This window comes from Spea bombifrons, chromosome 6 (assembly GCF_027358695.1).
Source record: "Spea bombifrons isolate aSpeBom1 chromosome 6, aSpeBom1.2.pri, whole genome shotgun sequence".
Taxonomy (NCBI): domain Eukaryota; kingdom Metazoa; phylum Chordata; class Amphibia; order Anura; family Pelobatidae; genus Spea; species Spea bombifrons.
This window is the reverse complement of record NC_071092.1, coordinates 12783543-12807683: the sequence shown is the minus strand read 5'-3', so window position 1 is coordinate 12807683 and position 24141 is coordinate 12783543. Positions and strand designations below refer to the sequence as shown.

Below are 24141 nucleotides of genomic sequence, written 5' to 3'. Positions count from 1 at the left end.
GCCATACCCCTGTCAATCTCTGCCTCAGTATATAACGCTAGGTGTTATGCTGTATCATCGTCATTGTCTGCCTCAGTATATAGTGATAGGTGTTATGCTGTACCCCCATCAATGTCTGCCTCAGTATATAGTGATAGGAGTTATGCTGTACCACAGTCAATGTCTGCCTCAGTATATAGCGATAGGTGTTATGCTGTACCCCTGTCAATGTCTGCCTCAGTATATAGTTATAGGTGTTATGCTGTACCACCATCATTGTCTGCCTCAGTATATAGTGATAGGTATTATGCTGTACCCCCATCAATGTCTGCCTCAGTATATAGTGATAGGTGTTATGCTGTACCCTGTCAATGTCTGCCTCGGTATATAGTGATAGGTGTTATGCTGTACCCCCGTCAATGTCTGCCTCAGTATATAGTGATAGGAGTTATGCTGAACCACAGTCAATGTCTGCCTCAGTATATAGCGATAGGTGTTATGCTGTACCCCTGTCAATGTCTGCCTCAGTATATACACAAAAAGAGAGGTTGGAATGCAGCACTCAGCAGTGAAATGGTGCACGAGCCAGGGTACCACCAAGTCCCTCAATAAATCCAAAATAAAGAAGCAGAGGCTCAGCACTTCAAATAATAAGGTGAGTTTATTTCACACAGGCAACGTTTCGACGCACAGGTCTTTCTCAAGCCTTAGAAATATTAGTGCACACATTCAAGTTTTTATGCAACAGCAAGTGATTAAGGGGTCGGGCACACCCGATCCTACATAACAATTTAAAGTGACAGTGCAAACTGACCAGTCTATATATAAAGTGACAGTGCAAAGATAGCCAGTCAATGTGTATATATCAATAAACAACATTATATAAAAAATATGAATAAATATGAAGGTGAAGTGATAAATATATTACAAATATATATATATATGTATCTATTATATAAAAAAGTGTACACAAATTTAAAATCAACACTGTACTACAAATACAGACACTATATGATCTAAAGATATTACTGTAACAAAACTGTGGTATGATAATATACAATATTAAAGATCGGTCTGTCAACGCAGTGGCACAAATATTATATAATCTCAAAATTTACAAAGAGGCATTAAATAAACCTACAGGGCCAGCTACGTCCCGGAATAACCATCAGCCGAGCTAAAATAAGGAGAATCTAAAAGAGATAAAGGATAATGGTTAAGTTAATAAATAGGAATATCTTTATATAAAAGTATATATTACCAAAATAATTTGATTCCCAATCATCCTAAATGTCTCATATTAGGGCAAGGCTTTCACACAAGTTAACAGCCTATGACACTTGGTATTTCCAAGTAGTCTCCCATCCACATACTAACCAGGGCCAGCCTTGCTTAGCTCCCAAGATCTGTCGAGATCGGGTGTATTCAGGATAGTATGGCCATAGGCTCACAAGAACGGCATTAAATCCAGTTCCCTATTAAGTCCATTTGGAAATAATGTATCCAATTCATAAATCCACCATGCTTCACGTTGTTTTAGAATATTAACTCGATCACCCCCTCGGTTAGGTCTAGATATCTGTTCAATAACACGAAATTTAAGGTCCGTCAATTTATGTTTCAACTCATCAAAGTGGGATGGGACCGGTAAATCCAATTTTCTTAATTTGATGGTGGATTTATGTTTGGAAAATCTATTTTTGATCTTCTGTGTAGTTTCTCCTACATATAAAAGGTTACAGGGACATGTGAGTATATAAACTACATAGGATGATTCACATGTATAATGGGATTTAAGATTGTACCATTTATCTTTCTGTGGATGTTTAAATCTGTCCCCCTTCAATATATCAGGACAGGCCACGCAACCTAAACATGGAAAATTGCCACATTTTTTTAAACCCATAAACCGCTGTGAATTATCACATTTAACATTTTTAAGTTCAGCGTGGACCAATTGATCCCGAATAGTACCACCCCTTCTATATGCCATAAGAGGGGGCGATGTAAACTCTTTTATCATTGGGTAGCCATCAGATAATATATGCCAATGTTTTCTAAAAATCTTTGTAACATCTTTGCTATGGGTACCAAAGTTGGACACAAAAGCCAGTCTGTTCTGAGGAACCCTATGTGTTTTAGATAACAAATCCACTCTAGATGTTTCCTTAACCGATCTATATGTATCATTCAATAAGTTTGGGGGATAACCCCTATCTAAAAACTTTTTTGACATGTCTTTAAATCTCGTTTCTTGTGTCTCCTCATCAGAAACAATACGTTTTACTCTTATAAATTGACTTTTTGGTAATGATTTTAACAATCTTTCTGGATGGGCCGAGTCATATCTAAGAAGATTGTTTCTATCCGTCGGTTTAACATATATATCGGTTATCAGAGAGTCATTTTTTCTTTGGATCATAGTATCTAAAAAGTTAATCTTGGTATTATCACATGTCATCTCAAATTTAATATTATCCGAAAATGAATTAAGATTAACTAAGAATTCCTGTAAGGGTTCAAATGGGCCCTCCCATATGCAAAGTATATCATCGATGTATCTATACCATATTCTAACATGTTGATGGTATGCTGGGAGTTGATATATATACTTCTCCTCAAACATGCCCATGAATATACCCGCATAGGTCGGGGCCACATTCGAGCCCATAGCTGTACCACGAATTTGTCCAAAAAATCTAGTATCAAAACGAAAATAATTTTCATATAGGACCAAATGTAATAAGTCCATCAAGAATTTTAAAGAGGCTCCATTATATCCCAATTTTTTAGCCGCTGTTTCCATAGCATTTAAGCCATCCACATGGGGAATAGAGGTATACAGACTTGCTACATCAAAGGTCACTAATATGGCCTGATTTTTAAGTTTAATATCTGCAATTTTATTTAACAAATCAGTAGTATCGATAAGATATGATGGAATCTGAATGAGAAAAGGGCGAAAGATCCTATCCAAAAATATAGATAATGGACTAAATACAGAGTCCACCCCTGCTACAATGGGCCTCCCAGGAGGTCGGGTCGGGTCGACAGATCTTGGGAGCTAAGCAAGGCTGGCCCTGGTTAGTATGTGGATGGGAGACTACTTGGAAATACCAAGTGTCATAGGCTGTTAACTTGTGTGAAAGCCTTGCCCTAATATGAGACATTTAGGATGATTGGGAATCAAATTATTTTGGCAATATATACTTTTATATAAAGATATTCCTATTTATTAACTTAACCATTATCCTTTATCTCTTTTAGATTCTCCTTATTTTAGCTCGGCTGATGGTTATTCCGGGACGTAGCTGGCCCTGTAGGTTTATTTAATGCCTCTTTGTAAATTTTGAGATTATATAATATTTGTGCCACTGCGTTGACAGACCGATCTTTAATATTGTATATTATCATACCACAGTTTTGTTACAGTAATATCTTTAGATCATATAGTGTCTGTATTTGTAGTACAGTGTTGATTTTAAATTTGTGTACACTTTTTTATATAATAGATACATATATATATATATTTGTAATATATTTATCACTTCACCTTCATATTTATTCATATTTTTTATATAATGTTGTTTATTGATATATACACATTGACTGGCTATCTTTGCACTGTCACTTTATATATAGACTGGTCAGTTTGCACTGTCACTTTAAATTGTTATGTAGGATCGGGTGTGCCCGACCCCTTAATCACTTGCTGTTGCATAAAAACTTGAATGTGTGCACTAATATTTCTAAGGCTTGAGAAAGACCTGTGCGTCGAAACGTTGCCTGTGTGAAATAAACTCACCTTATTATTTGAAGTGCTGAGCCTCTGCTTCTTTATTTTGCCTCAGTATATAGTGATAGGTGTTATGCTGTACCACCGTCATTGTCTGCCTCAGTATATAGTGATAGGTGTTATGCTGTACCCTGTCAATGTCTGCCCATAGCTGTACCACGAATTTGTCCAAAAAATCTAGTATCAAAACGAAAATAATTTTCATATAGGACCAAATGTAATAAGTCCATCAAGAATTTTAAAGAGGCTCCATTATATCCCAATTTTTTAGCCGCTGTTTCCATAGCATTTAAGCCATCCACATGGGGAATAGAGGTATACAGACTTGCTACATCAAAGGTCACTAATATGGCCTGATTTTTAAGTTTAATATCTGCAATTTTATTTAACAAATCAGTAGTATCGATAAGATATGATGGAATCTGAATGAGAAAAGGGCGAAAGATCCTATCCAAAAATATAGATAATGGACTAAATACAGAGTCCACCCCTGCTACAATGGGCCTCCCAGGAGGTCGGGTCGGGTCGACAGATCTTGGGAGCTAAGCAAGGCTGGCCCTGGTTAGTATGTGGATGGGAGACTACTTGGAAATACCAAGTGTCATAGGCTGTTAACTTGTGTGAAAGCCTTGCCCTAATATGAGACATTTAGGATGATTGGGAATCAAATTATTTTGGCAATATATACTTTTATATAAAGATATTCCTATTTATTAACTTAACCATTATCCTTTATCTCTTTTAGATTCTCCTTATTTTAGCTCGGCTGATGGTTATTCCGGGACGTAGCTGGCCCTGTAGGTTTATTTAATGCCTCTTTGTAAATTTTGAGATTATATAATATTTGTGCCACTGCGTTGACAGACCGATCTTTAATATTGTATATTATCATACCACAGTTTTGTTACAGTAATATCTTTAGATCATATAGTGTCTGTATTTGTAGTACAGTGTTGATTTTAAATTTGTGTACACTTTTTTATATAATAGATACATATATATATATATATTTGTAATATATTTATCACTTCACCTTCATATTTATTCATATTTTTTATATAATGTTGTTTATTGATATATACACATTGACTGGCTATCTTTGCACTGTCACTTTATATATAGACTGGTCAGTTTGCACTGTCACTTTAAATTGTTATGTAGGATCGGGTGTGCCCGACCCCTTAATCACTTGCTGTTGCATAAAAACTTGAATGTGTGCACTAATATTTCTAAGGCTTGAGAAAGACCTGTGCGTCGAAACGTTGCCTGTGTGAAATAAACTCACCTTATTATTTGAAGTGCTGAGCCTCTGCTTCTTTATTTTGCCTCAGTATATAGTGATAGGTGTTATGCTGTACCACCGTCATTGTCTGCCTCAGTATATAGTGATAGGTGTTATGCTGTACCCTGTCAATGTCTGCCTCGGTATATAGTGATAGGTGTTATGCTGTACCACCGTCATTGTATGCCTCAGTTTATAATGGTAACAGTAATGCTGTACCACCTTCAATGTCTGCCTTAGTAATTAATGATAACAGTTATGCTGTACCCCTGTCAATCTCTGTCTCAGTATATAGTAATAGGTGTTATGCTGTACCACCGTCAGCGTCTGCCTCATTTTATAATGATAACAGTAATGCTGTACCACCTTCAATGTATGCGCCAGTATATAACAATAGAAGCTATGCAGTTTTAAAGCGCGTGTATGTGGATGGGGGTGCCACATACAGGATCCGTCCCAGATGCCAAATATTCTAGTTACACCCCTGCCGTGTGGTCAAATCCAACAGACAAGCTACTGTAGCTCAAATTGTTGAGAAAGTTAATGCTGGTGTTGATAGAAAGGTGTCAGAACACGCAGTGCATTGCGAATGGGCTGTGTTGCCACAGACCAGTCTGAGTGCCCATGCTTACCCCTGTCTACTGGCAAAATTGCATACAATAGGCATGTGAGCATAAGAACATGTGTATGGCCGGGTGTGTACACATCGCTTACACGGAAAACACATGGATGCATCCATGGAGGCCTCACCTCTCAACTTACAGAACTTAAAGGATCTGCTGTTAACGTCTTGGTGCCAGATACCACAGTACGCCTTCAGAGGTTTTGTGGAGTCCATGCCTCGAGGGGTCAAGGCTGTATTAGCAGCAAAAGAGGGACCAACACAATATTAGGCAGGTGCTTATAATGTTATGGCTGATCGTGTAAATGATCAGCAAAAAGTTCTAGAAAGACAGTCTTTGTTTTCAGCATGACTATCTATTACAAAACACCCCAACCCTTCTATTTTTTAATATTAAACTTCATATTTTACTTCATGTCTCTGGTGGAATATTTTTTCTTGGATTATCTAGTAACAGCTGTTCTCCCACAGCCAATTTTTTTGTCACTTCATTTCCTATGATAAACAAGCACCTGCCTTATATTAGTTAGAAATTATCTTAGCTTTGGCAGATATGTCCATCTGCTTCAGTCTCCCTGCTTTAGCAGTTTTGTATTATGTACTTGGGAAATCGAATGAAAATAGAAATAATATAGATAAAATGTAAAATATAATATAATTTAAAATGTACAAAATTATACTATTTTCTTTAATTGTGTGCTGAAAAAATGGCTGCTGATACTGTTCCTTCAAAGGAAATGATATTAAAATAGCTCAACAAATAGCAAAGTTGCTTTTTTCCTCATCACCTCAAGGTAGGCATGTATGGACAAGCTTATAGTAAGATGTAAAAATGGTTTGTAGTACCGTGTTAGCCGAGTTTAATTGCAAGCTTTCAAGACCAAGTTGTTAGGTCCCTTCCTCATTCTGCATTAATGAAGCTAAAACAGAATTTTCTAAATACAAAAGGACAATTCACACATTAACAAAAGCTTAAAATAAACACAGATATATTGGGGGATCCCGAGCAGTAAATTAGCCAGACTAGCAAAGATCTAATAGACAGATAAGGTTCAGTCAGAGCATCTTTGGTCAGTTTACTCCTTGTTTAGAGGGGCCATGAAACCACTAATTCTCTGTCTCTGATGAGGCCAGTAAGTAGGGTATTAAACTGGCAGATTAGTTTGACCTCCCATATTTTTCTCTCCTTCTGGGTGCTGAACGATCCCGAATGTTGTGTCCATGCTGACAGAAATGTTCTCCAGCATGTGTATCTATTTTTTTCTGGTTGATGGTATGTCTGTGGGAATTAAACCGTTTGTGCAATGCTTGGCCTGTTTCCCCCACGTACATCGCTGTTGGCCATTTAGCACACATGATGAGGTACACAACGTTAGATGATTTGCACGTAAAGCAGCCAATGATTTTGTGGTGTAAGTGAGAGCCTGGTATCTGTACTTCATCTGTGGGAAGGATGTGTGCACAGGTCTCGCATCTGTTTTAGGGAGAGGTACCATTTGCTGTTCGCCTGTGAAGGGTGCTCTTCACTATCCATTGTTTAAGATTGGGAGGCTGTTTGAATGAAAGCAGTGGGGGATGTGGGAATATTGTCCGAAGTCTTTCATCAGTGTGCAAGAGTTCTTGTAAGTCCTTTGAGATCTTGCGCAGGGCTTCCATTTGTAGTTTGTAGGTTACCACAAATGGTACTCAATCTTGCAAATTAGCAAGTGAGTTGGCAAACAGAAAATTTCAAAGATGGATGAAATTGTGAACTATTTCTAAGTATTCAGCTAAATTTCTCCCAATCTCAGCAGTCTTCGCATTTCAATATGCACCATTGAGGTTCGTTTGGTGGGGACTCCACCACACCTTAGATCCATCCAGACCACAAATAAATAAATGAAGTTGTTAATTTTGATACGTTTGACTGGAGAATAGACCCAAATTCAATAAAGACAAACCATCTTTTTGAAGCATAATGCTATGTACACACATATTATTTACAAATAGAGAGCATCTTCACTCTCATTGCTCAGAGGCAATACCTGCTTTACAAACGTTAGACTTAATCATATGGACTATCACCCCCCCCCACCCAGTCAATAAGAAAACAATTACATAATAACACAAGCGTATTAGAATGACATCTTCTTTATACAGAGTACAGGGATTCGAATAAACATTCTTGCCTACTCCTATAAAGTCCACAAATGAATAATTTAAAAGTATAACACCATCCTGTTATAAAACATCATACATAAAAGGCTAAATGAAGTCATAATGCCACATTCTGGACTAATTTTCAGTAACATTTGAAATGCTAGAAACTTTGGCAAAGGTAATAATGTAGTTCTAATCCTAATTTCTCACTACTGACACTTTTTTAAAAAAAAACAACAAATGGTCTATGCTTATGTGTATATTTTTAAAATACATCAGTATCATTTTTTTTTAGAGGTGCAGTCGCCTCAAGAAAATATGCATATTGAAGTACTTTGGAATGTAATATATGCATTCTGTAGGAGAAAAAATAGATTGCCTTTAGAATATGCTGCCGTTCCAGAGCCCTCTCCGTGGTTACATCTTCTCACCACTGATACTTAAATTTCCAACTGAAAACTAAGGGTTTTGTCAGATCTTTGGAATCTGAGCTGACTGGTGGTGAATATACATTTAGATCAGCCTTTCATAACACAAATTATTTATATAAATGTACTTTGGTATATGAGCCATCCCTGACCAGGTGCAAGAAGTTCACTGAACATTGCAGTCTACCAGCTATCCTGATGAAGGTGCTACTTGCATTTATATGCATTGACAGCATCAATGATTCTAAAGTTATGTTTGTGGTTAATCTTACTGTAATTTGATCATATAATAAGCATCTAGTTATTCTTTTTACAGTGCACAGTTCTGCCACCTATGCTAAATATGGTAGATTGTTTATATTCTGTCAAAAACGCCGCCAACGTCAGAGGGAACTCCCCCAACATCAGCGGGACCACCCACGGACGTCAGCAGGACCGCTCACCAACATCATTGTGCAGTCCTGGCCGTGTCCCACAAGGGAAGGCTGCGGGTAGCCGGAGCCGAGAAGTTCCCAGGTTTGCTTATGAGCTTACAGTATATTCATGGTTGATAGGGGAAGTGAGACAGTAGGAGAGGACTGCTTGAATCAGGATGAGTTGATTGAAGCAAGAATGATATGCAGAGGTTGTTGATTTGCGGATATGTTGGTTGAGCGTGTTAGAATGCTTCTGGAAAAGGTGGGTTTTAAGAGGGCATTTCTAATTACAGTAGTTTAATGAGTATGTGGGATCTAGGGAAGGCTTAATAAGATGATTACATAAATCAGATGCTTCATACATGGTTCTAACAATTTTAATTATCTAGACAGAAAGGCACCAAATGTAACCCTCTGAAATCAGCAGACATGAAGTAGACATACTAGGTGAAAACAGGGGAGGGGTTGAAAACAGGAGACAAGGGGTTTGGGGTGGATCAGCTGCAATGAGATAAACATCCCTCAAATTTATTACAATTACAATTATTACAAACATCTATTACAAAAAAAAACAATAAAACATGTCTGGTATATTTTTTATGTATTGTGGTTAGCAATGATATCATGATTATCAATCTTAATATCAGACATTGTTGAATAGCAAACCCAATGGAGTGACTTTTGGAAAAATATAATACAGAAAGGAATAGGGAATATGCTTAAAAGTGAAAAATAGAATGATTAAATATGGTGGTTATTGATGGTAATTTGTTAACTAGAAAACAGAGCATAAAACATCTTAACTTGCCATATGGTACTTACTTGTAATTTACTGATTAATGCCATATTTGTTAAGGTGATGGGGAACAAGCATCATTTATTTTAGATAATATATTTAAGACCATTACGTGTTACTTATTTCTTATAGAATTTTAAACAAATACACAAACATGTATATTATATTTGTAACGTGTACATTGTACATTGGGTATTTTCACAGAAACCTTTTTAACATCCATGCTATCATTTGTTTATTGAGTGGATTCCAGTTTTATTTATTCATTTATTTTACAGCAAGAACCTAGATCCACATCTAGCTTTTATATAAACACAATGCATATTGCATTGTGATCACTATTTAATAGCCAAAATGCCTGCATATCTATCAGTTATTAAGAATCTTAAGCATGATGCAACAGATCAACTGAGAATATTTGATGATGTAAGTATATCCATTCACCTATAGTCACTAGATATAAGATGAACAGGTACCTAAAGAAAACATTCTGTAGAAAAAAAGTTCTAGTATCTGCAACAACTGCAAATATAGTGACGACTCTATTGGTTGTCTTCAGGGGGCTTGTCTGGCATCAACCAACCACCTAGATCCACATCTAGCTTTTACATAAACACAATGCATTGTTTACACTTTTTAATAGCCAAAATCCCTGCATATCTATCTTTTATTAAGAATCTTACGCATGATGCAACAGATCAACTGAGAATATTTCAGAACATGATGTAAGTATATCCATTCACCTATAGTCACTAGATATATGATAAACAGGTACGTAAAGAAAAATTTCTGTAGAAAAAAAGTTCTAGTATCTGCACTCTCACGTTGCAACAGCTGCAAATATAGTGACAACTCTATTGGTTTGCCACCAGGGGGCTTGTCTGGCATCAACCAATGAAGAATGCCCTTCATTGGTTGATGCCAGATAAGGCCTCTGCCGGCGACCAATAGAGTCGCTCTTACAGACCTTTCACTCCTGCTGCTGAAGCCAATGGTCTCCCCAGGCCAAGTTTCAACATCAGCAGTTGAAGGTCCATAAGAGCGACTCTATTGGTTGCCGGCAGGGAGCTCCTCTGGCATCAACCTATGAAGAGCAGCTGTCCATCATTGGTTGATGCCAGAGGAGGCCCCTGCCAGCGACCAGTAGAGTTGCTCTTATGGAGCTTAAACCCGTGGCGCCCTAGCTAATGCTCTCCCCAGGCCAAGTTTTGGCATCAGCAGTTCATAAGAGTCCATAAGAGTGACTCTACTGGTCGGCGTCAGTGTGTCTCTGCCCAGGCAAGGACTATGTGCCTGTGAAGGGGCAGCTGTCAGAGGGAAGAAGAAGATATTAGCTAGAGGGAGAAGAAAAGAGCAGACCAAACAACCCTGACAGCAGAGGGTGTATAGAAAAATAAAAACTTTGTTCTGCACTTCCCTTGACTACCAGGTGTTCTTTCTGCTCTCTATGTCCAGTTAACTTATACTATACACCCTACTGTTTCTCCCTCCTGGGTACTGCCCCCTCTGTTTGGCCATGGTGCTATATTAATAAAATATAATAATAATAATAATAATAATAATAATAATAATAAACACAAGTTGAAACTCTCTTGCCATATGCCAATAGATTGTAAGTTCACAAGTGTAAGGCCTTATTTACCTTTTGTAACATTATTTCTCTCACACATCACACCTCAGGCACATCATATGTCTGCCTTGCTTTTCCTTGCAGATGCTCACACATCACATTATGTGACCCTCTGTAATCCTACCGCTTTGTCAGGAATCACTTACTTTTCTCCGGTAAGGGGCGTGGTGTTTAGCCATGCCCACTGCCCACCCTCATTCTTTCCTACTGAATACCTTTTGGGGCTATCCCTGTCCTTATTTCAGGCTAGCTCACAAAGCTAGCTTTACCGACATGGCCAGATATCAGTGGCGAAAAGAGGGAGAACTCCAGGTAGCCTGTCCTGGAAAGTTCCCTGGTGTGGATATATCTATGCAGGTCCTAGGTTGTCAAAATAGTCTCCTAACCACAGACAATTCTCAAATTAACTACACTGTGCAACAGAAATGTCCTTTTGCATTACATTTGAGTCCCTTCAATAAATAACTATGTTTTCTATATATCTACATTAGGGTATCCAGGATGGTGGTTATGTGATAATAATTGTTATTGCTGTAATTATTAATAATCAATCAGACATAAAGGATTATGCACTGACCAAAAATGCAGCAGCTCTTAAATCTATTATTTCTTAAATTAATAGAATCTTAAGAATATCAATATATTACCTCAAACTTGTACTATGTGTATGTGTTTGTCTGTATCATTATTTTTTTCCCAGTAAATCTGACTTTTAGATTATAGTTTGTCTTGTGTTAAGCCTGCACTTCTCAAATGGGCAAATGGGCCAAAAACAGTTTGGACAAAATGTTTGGTTTGTTTTTGGCCCATTTGTTTTCAGACAACAAATTATGTTCCCTCTATTTGTGGTGGCATTTTTAATTTAGTTAAATTCAGATGTTTTAAATCACACGAACCGATGAATATGCAGGGAATATGAAGGTTTGGCCGGCTCCCAAGTCTAATAACTACCTTGTATCATGTTGCTGTGCTCAGTCTTGCCATGTTGTATGATTTTTTATTAAACTCTCTTTCGCAAACTCATCTTGTTAGTTCCTCACTCAGTTTTATCCCCCACTCTATACAGCTGTTTATCATGCCCCTCTCAAACTTACCTAGACCAGTGACTGTTTTTTGGACTACGATTTCAAAAAATTGAACGTACCCACATGACCCAAGAGGCAACCCCTCACGATACTTCTCGTCGATGCCAGCAACATCAATTCTGGAGACACCAAAACAATACCCATTACTGTATGCATTGGAGAAAAGCATGCTTAGTTTCAATCTTGTCCGATCTCCTTTATTTCCTTTAATCCTTGGACTTCCCTGGCTGAAACTTCACAACCCCACCATAAATTGGGCTACGGGACGTATTACTTTTACATCTCCACACTGTAAAGAACACTGCTTTTTCCATACTTCCGTTTTCACCCTTCATGCCACATCCTCTGAGACCCCTGAGATACCAATGCCCTGCCGAGCTTTCAGTAAAGTCAAGAGGCTAATAAACTACCCCCCCACCGCCCTTATGACTGTCCTATAGACCTACTTCCTGGGGCCCCCATACCATTTGGCTGCATATAGCCCCCTCTCTGAACCCGAATTAAAGACACTAAAGACTTACTTCGAACAGAATATAAGAAATGGATTCATCAGACCATCCACTTCTCCTGCCGGAGCTGGCATATTTTTTGTGGGGAGGAAGGACGGATGGCTTCATCCGTAAGTGGATTACAGGGAACTCAACAAGGTCACTATCAAACATAAGTACCCGCTGTCTTTAATTTCAGAAAAATGGAGAGACTAAGAGATGCACGAACATACACCAAACTAGACTTAGTGGTGCATATAATTTGGTAAGGGTGAAAGAAGGACACAAATGGAAAACGGCTTTCCAATCATTGTATGGCCACTTTGAATACCAAGTCATGCCATTCAGGCTCTGCAGCGCCCCTGCCACTTTTAAGCACTTCCTCAATGACGCGTCCTTTCTCGTATCCAGCAACTTGGACTCTATGTGAGACCACCTCTGTCAAGTTCTTGGGATTCGTGTTAACTTTAGGGAGCATCAAGATGGATCCTAAAAAGGTATCAGCCATCTTTGACTGGCCCAGTTCCTAACTCCGAGAAAGCTGTACAGAAGTTGATGGTTTTTTTTCGAACTTCTATAGGAAATTCATTAAAGGCTTCTCCAAACTCATCACTCCCATCACTCAGTTAACCAAGAAACATGTACAAAGAAAAGCTTTTGATGAATTAAAGCAATGTTTCACTTTGGCCCCGCTTTTCGTCCTACCCGAGCCTAAAAAAACATTTTTTGTGGCAGTAGATGCCTCAGAGACTGCAGCAGGTGCTATCCTGTCCCAAGGACAAGGTGATGGTGAGACGCTTCATCCTGTGTCTTTCTTCTCCAGACAGCGTGGGGGATAGAGAACTATTGGCCATAAAAATGGTACTAGAGGAATGGCGTCATCTTCTGGAAGGGGCTAACCATCCGGTTACTGTTTTTACTGAGCACAAGAACTTGGAGTATCTGCAAGGTACTTGTCGTCTATGTCCTAGACAAGCCAGATGGGCTCTGTTTTTCACTCTATTTACGTTGCATATAACATACAGACCAGGTTCAGGTAATGGAAAGGCTGATGCCTTATCCCGATTAGATGAACCACATACAGACTCTAACACAAATACCATTCTCCAGCCTGGTCACATCTTTATAACCCATAATTCACTAATAAAAACCCTGCAGACACACTCTCAATATCCTTTTCTCACCCAAAAAAACCATATTCTACTGTACAAAGATGCTGTTCTTTTTGTCCTTCCTGCTGTTTATACCAAAGTACTACATATGGTACATGATCATCCATTGGCTGGCCATGGAGGTGTTAAGAAAACTCTAGAATTCACACAACGATCATTTTGAGGGCCCAACATGAAAAAAGACATTAAACAATACATATGATCATGCGACTTACGTGAGTGATCCAAGGGCACCAACACAAGACCCACTGGGTTATTGCAACCGTTGCCAGTGCCAACAAGTCCCTGGGCCAAGATAACGGTAGACTTTATCATAGAACTCCCACCCTCACAAGGATATACCACCATTATGATGGTTGTGGATTGCCTAACCAAAATGGCTTACCTACTGCTACTGAGACTGCGGATATGTTCATCAAAGAGATCTTCCATCTTTATGGCATCCCACAGACTATCCTCTCTGACCGTGGTGCTCAATTTACCTCTCACTTCTGGTCTGCCTTTTGTCGTGGTTTAGACATACAAAGACTCCTGCCATCCGCATATCATCCTCAAACCAATGGACAGACAGAGCGAACTAACCAAACCCTAGAACAATATCTATGTTGCTATGTCACCCACTTTCAAGATGACTGGCTTTCCCTGCAACCAACAGCGGAGTTTTCCTATAACAATCATCTACATAGTTGTGTCAGCATGTCACCCATCAAGGCCAACTATGGTTATCATCCATCCTTTATTCCACAACTTCCTGCTATAAGCCAGGTTCCTGAGGTCATGGACCAAATCAGACTCCTCAACCAAGTTTTTGCTTTATTGCAGGAGACAACTGAAAAAGGCATAACAGACCTATACAGATCAAGCAGACAAACAACGTAAACCTTCTCCCGTGTACCAAATCGGGGATAAAGTATGGCTATCTTCAGCTCATCTTAAACTGTCCTGCCCTAGTACCCTAGTACTAGGTCTCTAGTACCTGCGTCCCGTCACTAAAATCATCAGTCCTGTCGCAGTCTCTTTATAGTTGCCTCATACATGGCACCTGTTTGGTATAATCTGCCTAAAACGTATGCACAATACAGTAGTACAGTAGATGTGGCATTTCTAAAAATGTTAGAAATTTATTAAAGAAAAGAAACAAAGAAAAGAAATTAAGTATCACACTTTTCACTTTTGTTATTAGCTCAGCCATTAATTAAGAGGAACTAATTGGGACTAGGTGTTAATCACTTTAAACAATTTACTAAAGCTGTTGGGGACTTGGGGAAATACTGGATATAATATTGAAATGTGCAGCTTATTAGATAAATTAAATAAAACCTTATTCTAAAATAATGTATATTAAGGTTTGGGGTGTGTTGTAGCACCGTACAACATGACCAAGAAAAAAAAGCTATTTAGTTATAGTTAAGTGTGTTCAAATACAAAAGTCTTCCTGTATCTATTTTTAAATTATTAGTGATAATGGTAATTCTATTTTTTTTCCATACCCCAACATGGATTATTCTACCATATAAGCAGCTGCTAATGGCTCCCATTAATCTCATATTTCTATTTGATCTGTGCATTTTGGAATGGGAAATCTGAGGTGAAGGGCATGGTCAAGGCTCAACAACAGCTCCCCTGCAGTTCATTTGCAGATGGGTGTCCTCCTAACACGGCCTGTAGCCAGGACTGTCAGTAAAGGTATTTGCACTGGTGCTGTGAAGCAGAGCTGCCGAGAAATGCTGTCTGCGTGTGATAAGAGAATGGGACTGGAACACTGAGTAGGGAAAAATCCAAGCATACTGCCCCAAATTGTACCCTTTTTTGTTTTAACCTAGTGTGATAAAATTATAATCAAGCATCTGAAATTATGGGTACTTATGATATTCTAGTTCAAATCCTCGCTTTCATGCAAGTCACTTAATTAGTGATTGTATCGAGTCCGCCCACACCAGAAGCACTTACCGCGGAGATTCTTCTGCCTAGAATACCACTACCAAGGGAGATGCCCTCAGTAGGAGTAAACCAGAATTTAGAGGATCCCAAAAGCAAGGTAAGTTTCGGTACTGAGTAGATATAGCAAGGTTCAGGTGCCAGCTCAGGACAGGATAGACAGGAAACTCAGCAAAGCAGAGGTTAGCCCCGCCCCTAATCCAATGTAATTGCCGCACCTCCAGCCGTCTGTCAACACCGTGTCTCCAGCCACATAGCAAAGCTGTGCCCCCGAGTTGTTGCTGCCAGAGCCTTCAGCGCACCAGGAACTGGTGCGTATATTGCTTTGGGGGTCTCTGCGCCGATGGGCATTTACCTGCCTACCGGTAGCGGGACACAAAGACAGATCCTCCTGTCCACGTGTTGATCGACGGACACCCGTCCGCCGGCAACAGAGACCTGCGATACCTGGTGAAGCCCCTGATACCCGACATCTGCAGGCAGCCGGGGCTGTGACAGATGGAATTTAATAGTTATTTTTTTTAACAGTTTCAGGGTCAGCTCCTTTATCAAGTTGATGTTAAATCAAATACCCTATAGAGTTAAACCAGCTATATTCATTATTATTTGTCTTCTGTTCCATTTTAATCTTTTTTTGTTAGACATAAGAACTCATTTCTAATCAGATGTCAAACATCAGCTTCTTATTGCTATGCCATTGATTGGTATTCATTAGAGATCCATTATGTTCCATATGTCATTTGCCATTGGTAATCTCTGCCTCGATTCACTCTGGCTTTGTCATTGGAATGATATTAAATTCCCATACACTCACAGAAGGTCTTGTCTTTAATAATTAATGTGCTTTGTACAATGTTAACTGCCGTGCCCATACATTAATCTCTGACATTGCCATTAAATGTTCTGAACTTTCCTGAGCTTTATGCATGCAGGTATTATTTTATATTCATGAATTGAGACAAAGGGGAATTGTGACATGCATTAAGCTAAGACAAGGAGTCTAAGAAGTTTTCTCAGCTAGAGAATGATTTGCAATGCTTGAAAAGAGAAAAAAAAAACTACACTGAGAATTGGAGCAGCTTTCCAGGTTATATATTATTATTATTATTATTGTTAAAAAGGCAACCACCAAGACTAGAGAATAATGAAAGCTTACCATAAGGCAATTTACCGTAATATATACTCTTAGTATTTTTATAATATATATATATGTGGACTAGTCACTATAGCTTTCTGGATTCTATAGTCAAGGATAAGTAGATGAGGTGGTATATGAATGTTTTTAAAATAATAAGATGATGAAGATATGGGTGCTTGGCGATAAACACAGAGAAGAACAGACTGAGCCTTTTTCTCCAAACATAGCTTGTGCCGGCCCAAATGCAAAGGCAATGCTTAGCTTGTGAGCCCGTTGTAGTAATAGCGTCAGGCTATATTTGTGTGTGACTGTGAGTGTGTCTCTGTAAGTAAAATAGAACGCATGTGTATTAGAGTGTTACTGTTTGTGTGTTATGTATTAGTGTTTGTATGTTATGGAGGTGTGGGATCACTTAGTTTTACATGTACCCCAGGCCTTAAGATGCAATAAGCTGTCAGGGTTTATCTATAGAGTTATATTTACTTCAGGTATCAAGATTACTTTATATATTTAATTCTATGATACATATAATCTTATATTTTATTATTTCGTACCATATTTGCTCGAATAGAGGTCGGACTATAAGACTAAGATCCAGATCCCCCGTAGCTCTGCAGGGGACCAGGACCCTCCTCTCTGGCAGCTGGTGAACGTCTTCGAGATGCACACAGACAACCTCAGCTGCTGCTGGCCGGCACTTCCTTTATCTTCACTGGCATTTAGTCAAATGGACCATAACAGACACTTCTTTTTAAACTAACAACTTAAAACAAATTTTTTCTAAAAACTCTTCCTTCTTTTGACTAATTTTGAATTTCCATCTCCTCTGATTTCCAGAAGCTGGCCCTGAAAGTTAGGGAGTTCAGAACCAGGCAACGGCAAGCTATAGATGCTGCATCTTTGTCCACTATTCAGTATAGATTGTTTTTTTCTCATATATCCAAAACAAACACATAATTTAAATAAAATGTATATTTAGATTAATTCCCAAACTTAAATGCTCAATGTGTATATTGTGTTTTATATATGAAAATGTGATTATCTCATGAAAATTAAAATTGTATCATTCCTTTTTAATCCCTTGCTCATAAAACATATTACTGTCATTCATTAAGACTGTTTTGATAGTTTTATGGTTTTGCTTATCCAGATTTCTGTTGCTGTTCTGTATCTTTTTATGCCGTTTTTATCTTTTTAAATAATTTAATTATTTAATTATCTAAAAGTGATTTATTATTGCTGTATGAGGCTATCCTCATCCATGTATGGATACATGTAAGAGAATTTGGTTCCTAATTAAGGGTTAACACATATTCATAACCCTTGACAAACTAGTATTTATTTTTTTGTGCATTAGCAGAAATCATTAGCAAGTGGGAAAAATGAGTGCATTTGTCTCTTGAAAAGTGATATTCTTCATCTCCAAGCACTCAACCTGATTATTAAGAAGCTGCTGCAGGGCCATTTTTTTATCATTAGCAAATGATTCATCCATTGATATTTTATAATTAAAAGCTCTCACACTAATGCTTTATTTAAATCAAGTGCTAGAGAATTACCATAAATGTAATTACCACTAGTTATAAGCGGGTAACTTATCCTCAATGTGTTTCTCAAACAGGCTCTTGGTATTCTCAGGAGATGGTGGTTATTCATGCTAATAGCATCCCTACACTTCATTGTTTGTATCTTGGCTGATTGCTCCTGACTATATCATCTCATGCCTCTATAAGAACTTGCACCCTTTCAACAGCTAAACCTATGTGTTAATATGTCTTGAAGGTAAATATCTATTGCCTAAAGATGATTCCTGAGAATGAAGCACATTTATGTACTGTGAGTACTAATGTACTACAGAAAATCTTTCAGATTTATGTAAAAAAGCCATAAACCATAATCATTTAAATAATTTGTTTCTAACTATTTAAAGATGGTATATTAAGAAAGGTTGCCATGGCATCCTATGAGCCCTGCGAAAAACATATATTCAGGATTCCTATGCAAAAGTGAATTTGAAGCTCTGTTTTAATTTCTTGTGCCCACGGTAAAGGTCTTTAACTTTTTTTGTGTAGTGTTTCATGCTTCTTAGTTCTTATACTCTGTAATATCAATAGTCAATAAGTATGTGCGTGTCTAATGATCCGTTTTTGTCCTTCAAGATTGGATTGGTCCTGGTCAGATGCTTCTTTTACCTGACTCAGAGAATTAGTGGGGTGCAATTACATTTCGTAAGGTGGAATAGTTTCTTTATCTGTCAAACGCCCAGTTTTCCATTATGAGTCAAGGTAGTAGGAATATTTGTGCCCCAAAACTGTCCTCTTTCCTCCTTCTCATTCGTGGTCCAATTGTATAGAGACATAGGGTGCCAAAATACATGCCGTCGCAAGAAAAATAGAGATTTGTGTCAAGGGAGGCTAGACCTCTAGACAGTGAATTGCAGGGTATAAAGAATCCAATCAAGACCTAGAGGCTGGCCACAGATCCATCTCCTGGCCCAAGATTCTTAGTCTAGTTCCAATGAGAATTTTAGTAGGGCAAAATGGTGCAATCATAGACTTTACAAACAGTACTAGAATACAGTAGCACGTGTGGATGAAAATTACATTAAGAACCTTAATCTGTTGTGCACATGTGCATAAAAAATGCCTACGTGATTGCATTTGATAGTTGATGTGCACGAGAACTTGAATGAGCCAGCCAAAGCCCAATACATCATTTAAAACAGAAATTACTACATAACTCAAGAATAAAGATAAAGGAAGGATTTTTATAATTTCAGTTATTTTTGCCTGCACCATTGTAGTAATTGAAGACATAGCTGGAAATGTAAAAATATATAAAATAGCCTTTCATCCATCTCTATATAGGACATCATACAAACCCTATTACAATGCTACAATCAATAAAGTATACTGTATATATAGCCTAACCATGACATACTACCATTACCATTTGCTTATGAACTCAATCTACATGAACAGTACAACTAATTCAAGCACCAATAAAATATGCAGACAATGTAACCTTGGTAATGGATATTCTTTACATATCTTGGCGTCTTTAATACATTACTAAAATAAAGGAGCTCTGCAAATGATAGAGCTGTTATAATGTGTCCTTGTCAACACCATTAGTAAAAATATCTATTCAATATCTGAAGGTCAATATACATTCAGCATATGGGAACTGGAGAGTTCTGGATGACAGCTACAAAATGATATATGTATTGTATTTTCTTCATATTTATCAATCTCAATGATTGAATATATTCTGCAGTTTTATCTAGTTCACCATTTTTTCTCTAGATTTACAAAAAAAGATGAAACAAATTTAGTAACAGTATTTTGGGAAAGTGGAAATATATCTTCTGAACATCAAAAATGTAATATAACAAGATGGAACATTACATAAAGTGTGCCTTATGGGTGCCACTGAAGGATTCTTGCTTGTATGTACAAAAGTATGTTTTATAATCATTAGAATCAGGGATCTTGGTGTCTAAGGGGAAGCAACCAAATAACCTCCCATGGCATTAGAGCAGTTGGCCACCAGTGCTGCACACTCCAGCAGCAGATTGGCTGTAGCCAGAAGCTATATACAGTATCCAGGGCCGGCCCTACCATGGAGCAGAGTGGGGCAATTGCCCCAGGCGGCACTTTTGAAGAGGCGGCACTTTGCCACCCCAAGTGCCTTTTTTTTCGCTTATCAAGTTGTCAGTACCTGCTTGGTGCCCCTCTCTCTCCTCTGCGAGCCCTCTAGCTCGGTCTTGGTGCCGGCTTGTAATGCCGAGCAGCAGTAAAGCGGCGCACATCGTGGCAGAGCAGGGAGACTCGCCGCAGGACTGCTAAAAGGTAAGTGAAGTACAAAGGGGGGGATAGATAATGAGAAGGTAGGGAGAGGAAGGGTAGATAATGAGCAGGGGGGTCGGCATTTCAAACTTCGCCCCAGGCGGCATAATGTTTTGGGCCGGCCCTGACAGTATCTCATAAAAGTGAGTACACCCCTCACATTTTTTAAAATATTTTTTTATATCTTTTCATGTGACAACACTGAAGAAATGACACTCTTTGTAAAGTAGTGAGTGTACAGCCTGTATAACTGGTCCCCTGTCCCCTCAAATATAACTCAACACACAGCCATTAATGTCTAAACCTTGGCAACAAAAGTGAGTACACCCCTAAGTGGAAATGTTCACTACTTTATATTGTAGCAGAGTGTCATTTCTTCCGTGTTGTCACATGAAAAGATAAAATATTTACTAAAATGTGAGGGGTGTACTCACTTTTATGTGTCTTGCATATCCAGCTGTTGGACACACTTATATTATCAGGCAGCCGGTGGCGTTCACCAGTCCAGCCCTGCCTGGGTAGTCAAAGGAAATGAATGGTGCATTGGCACAGGGATGTTCAAGCTATCCCCTCACATTAGGGCAGCTGCTTCTCTTGCTCTATGAAAGTTGCAGCCCTGCTTAAATATATGCAAGTTTAATATATGTTATGGGTATCGTGTAATGGGTGACATGGAGTCACAGTGACATTAAGATTAAACAAGACCAAGACAGGGCATCTGCACTTTTAATATATAGCATCAGATATACAACAATTAGTACACAGGGTGCTGTGTTCTAGTTGGAAGCAAAATGTCCATTTACCCTAGTTACCTAGGTCCACGGGTATAGCATGTCCCATAGAATGTCATTCTATGCTTTTGAAATTATGTGCCCAATGGGAGAATAATTTAAATATGAAATTTTATGCGGTCATTATATTCTTGCAGCTTCTAAAATTCCTGTCAGTAGTGAGTTGTAGGTACTTGCTCCATGTATGGAACATAGTACATTTATGGAAGAATAATTAGAACCACCCTTAAACATTTTGGGGTTTTTTCTTGTTGGGTTTCCTGTTTTGCTTTGTGAGCATGTAATGCTTAATATTGCCCCCATCCTTCTCCCAGTATACTTCTTCAAATTCTCACTGCAACAATTTCCCTCCATATTTATTTTGTATCATCATTGTTCTCATCATTTTACTTAACATTAAGTGATACTTGCTCACCTTTATACCATCTATAACACTTTAACATTAGTTGGAGCTTTTTTATTCCTCACTAGTTTAGATGTTTTGCACAATCCTTTCTTCTAGTCCTGCAAATTACATCTTGGAAAAGCTCTTTCCAAACCCTTACAAAGGATTACAAAATATACATCTTTGTGATGTAAGTGTCACGTTCTGCCCAGGCTGCGGAGCTGCATATCTGTCTTGCTTTAGTTTCTCTGTTTTGCTTCGATCCATTCCTGGATTTCCTTTTGCTCTGTTCTGATCTTCCATTCCTTGCTTCTGCTTCAGCTCTGTTTCCTTTATAAGGTGTGCCCCACCCATATGTTCTGTTTGTCTCAGTCTTCAGTCTAAAGGTATGTCTCAGTGCTATGTGTTTGGTTTACATGTTTGGCTTGCATGTTTGGTTTGTTTCGTACCACTGTCAGCAGGGATTAGCGTTAGGACTCACCGTCATTGGAGTACTTTGGCGTAGTGGTGGGCTAAGCATACTATGGCCATATGATGTGACAGAATCTCCAATAGTTATCAAACAGTCCTAGGCTAGTTTCTGTATTCATGTTTGTCTGTCTCTTATGTACCTTTGCCCTTCTTCCTTGTATCATCTGAGGATTCTGGTTCCTCTCTCCTCTCCCCATGTCCTAGTTAATATGGCCTATCCTTGCTTAAAGGAGAAGCATCCGAGGATTCCGGCTCCTCACTCTTTCCCCTGTGTTCCTTGCCTTCTTCCATGTCCTTTGTTGTGCCCTGGATCATGCATATCTTGTCTAGTAATGTTCATTCCTTGTCTGGTTCACTGTAGTGCCCTGTAACATGTATGTCTTGTCTGGTTATGTTTCGTGCCTGGTCTCCCTGTCCCTTGCTTGTTATGCTTCTGCTATATCCTTTGCTTAGCTTCCATACTCCCTGCCTGCAGCATCCTGCACGTGAGTCTAGTGATATGTTTCATGCCTGCTCCAGGGTGCCTGCAGGATATCACTTTACTTCATTCTGGACTTCAACCGCTGCTATATCAGGGCGCTGGTGTTTGGCTGCACAACCCTAGGTGCTCAACACCTGGGTGAGTGTGGTTGCCCTGCAACCAGGCCCTGTCCAACTCCACTACTGCACTGTGACTCCTGCATACAATCTTCGGGCGCGCTGGGTCCTTTCAGTCATCTGTTTGGACCCAGTCCGTGACAGTAAGTAGTAGAATCCTTTCTCCTTCTTTCATTTGTCACATAGATTTTCCTTAAAACTCTTTAGTTTTGAAATATATTTTTTTTTAGCTAATCACAGAATGTGTTGCTTTAGTTTTCTTAGATATTTAATTGCTTCTTTGAAAAATTTGTCCTAACTGTAAAAGCTAGATATTACCCCCCTATGTATGACATTTCCAAAATGTAATGAAAATTTTCATCCGTACAAAGAGGAAAAAGTGAAGCCCTGTTTAATAGGAAACTGGTAATAACTGAGATTAGATGAGTAAGAGAGAGTATGATAAATGAACAAAGACACAAGATAGATACTGCAATCCATTCTTTTATAAAGAATAACTCACTGGCTAAATCGTTTTATTGCATTAACTGGAAAAAGGATTTTATGTTCTTTGTACAAAGGTTTTTCTTGAAAGTAAGTAGTTCCTCCTTATATTTAACAATATCAAAAAGAAGAGGTCTAATAGTATCAGTGTTATTTATTAATAATCCCCAATAAAATGTCCAATAAAAAAGACAAAAATAGGGGATAAACCTGATGATACTGAAAACAAAGCAGATGACGGATACCGACTGAAGAACCAGTATAAAACAAAACATTTGATATATTCTAATTGTAAAATTCAATTTTTTATATATGAATTTTACAATAAGAATCTATCAAACATTATATCTAACAATAAATGATCATTGACATTAATAAAAATTTAATTTGTAACAAAGGTGCAGTTTTTTTTCCAATAACACACGTGTGTGTTTGTGTTGTAACTGTACAAAGCTAACATACAAGGAAATATTATCTCTAACATTATTGATTTTTATCCTTCCCTTCTTTTCTCTCTTTTAGTGTACAATTTAAATATGCCAACTGCATGAGTTGTTTTTTTACAATCTTCGAGTGCCAGAGATCTGGGCATATTTTTTCCTTGTGGGAGGCAAGGCCAGTTTTGCTATAGTAAATATACATGCGGGAGATAACTAT

At 38.3% G+C, this 24141-nt stretch overlaps 1 pseudogene; it reads right to left on the bottom strand.

Annotated features, from left to right (window-relative positions):
• Positions 1-1307: 1307 nt before the first annotated feature.
• On the bottom strand, positions 1308-1426 carry LOC128501021 (uncharacterized; annotated as a pseudogene).
• Between the last annotated feature and the right edge of the window lie 22715 nt (positions 1427-24141).